Consider the following 2099-nt stretch of genomic DNA (forward strand, 5'->3'; position numbering starts at 1 on the left):
ACAGATAATACTCAAAATATCTCTATACATTCTGGTCGTATACTCTGAAGCATCCTAGCACTCAGCATCATCCCAGCTTGGACATGAGTCATTTTCCCACTACAAATCTGTTTCCTTTATTAAAACATTTCTGTTAAAAGTCTTTGGAAATGTGAATAAATCAACTATGGCTATTAAAAAATTTAAGGTCCATCCCAAGTTGGTAGAAAGAAGACATGGGCCTGATAATTATTACTCCAGTATAGCAGACACAAGCCTGGTGTGTCCAGGACAACCCAGAAAGATGACTGCTCTGACCACACGGTGTCCTGGCTCGGGTGGACGGTTCCTTGACTCATCTCCCTCCTCTTGGTGAGAAGGTCTTCATCTTAAGAGCTTCACCCACTTTGAATTGAAACACTGTGAGTCTAACTACATGGGGGCAAACCCCAGATGTACTAAGCTCTTTTCTTCTCCCAGGTAATTCCTCAATTTAAAATATAATAGCTTGGAGAAGGCAATGGCACCCCACCCTAGTACTCTTGCCTGGAAAATCCCATGGACGGAGGAGCCTGGTGGGCTGCAGTCCATGAGGTTGCTACGAATCGGACACGACTGAGCGACTTCACTTTCACTTTTCACTTTCATACATTGGAGAAGGAAATGGCAACCCACTCCAGTGTTCTTGCCTGGAGAATCCCAGGGACGGGGGAGCCTGGTGGGCAGTTGTCTATGGGGTTGCACAGAGTGAGACGCGACTGAAGCGACTTAGCAGCAGCAGCAGCAGCTTCTTGAAAATCATGCAGATGGCCAATAGGTACATGAAAAGACCTTCAACATTGCTAATTATTAGAGAGATGCAAATCAGAACTAAATGAGATGTTACCTTGCACCAGCCAGAATGGTTATCATCAGAAAACTCATCACAAACAGTAAATCCTGAAGAGCGTGTGGAGAGGAAGGAAACCTCTTACACTGTTGGTGGGAGTTTGGTACAGCCTCTACGGAGAACAGTATGGAGGTTCCTTTAAAAACTAACAATAGGGCTACCATATGACCCAGCAGTCCCACTCCTGGGCCTGCATCTGGAGAAAAGCATGACCCGACAGGATACACGCACCCCAGTGTTCCTTGCAGCACTGTTTACAAGAGCCAGGACATGGAAGCAGCTAATGTCCATTGACAGAGGAATGGGTAAAGACGGTGTGGTGTGCTTGCACGCACACACACACGCACACACACACACACACTACTCAGCCATTAAAGAGAATGAAATAATGCCATTTGCAGCCACACAGATGGCCCTAGAGAGTGTTCTACTGAGTGAAGGAAGTCAGACAGAGAGGAGAAATATGACATCCCTTATATGTGGAATCTAAAAAGAAGTTATACAAATGAACTTACTTACAAGACAGAAAGAGTCTCACAGACCTAGAGCATGAACTGATGGTTGCCAGTGGGGAAGGGATAGTGAGGGAATTTCAGACAGACATGCGCTCACTGCAGTATTTAAAACGGGAAACCAACAAGGACCTGCTGTAGAGCACAGGGAACTCTGCTCGGGGTTACCTGGCCTCCCGGTTGAGAGAGGGGTTTGGAGGAGAATGCATACATGTATATACGTGCCTGAGTCCCTTCACTGTTCTCCTGAAACTATCACAGCATTGTTAATTGGCTATACCTCCAATACAAAATATAAAGCTCAAAACAAACAAAATAGTAGCTTCTTGAAAGGCAAGATGTAATCCTTCAAGATATTGTTTATGATATTGACCACAATGCTTACTTGATCAACCTTTTTTTTCTTCTTCTTCTTCAGTGTTAAACGATGAAACGGACTGAGTTACTAAGATCTTATAAAGACACAAGGTGTGTTGGGATTTTTTAGGTACAAGGAAATCCTGATATGTTTATGAAAAGGTTCTGCACTTCATATTAAGTTCCACAGTAGACTGTCATGGGGCCCTGATAGGGACCCACCTAAAGTCATCAACATCATCAAGGGAGCCAATGGAAGGGTCAGTTCCTAGCTCTTCTGACTGGGAAAGGGGGCTGTGAGTCATTCCTGGGCTGGAATAGGACCTCCCAGCTGCCAAATCCATCCAGACATTTTTCTGCTG

This window comes from Ovis aries, chromosome 20 (assembly GCF_016772045.2).
Source record: "Ovis aries strain OAR_USU_Benz2616 breed Rambouillet chromosome 20, ARS-UI_Ramb_v3.0, whole genome shotgun sequence".
In the NCBI taxonomy this organism is placed as follows: Eukaryota; Metazoa; Chordata; class Mammalia; order Artiodactyla; family Bovidae; genus Ovis; species Ovis aries.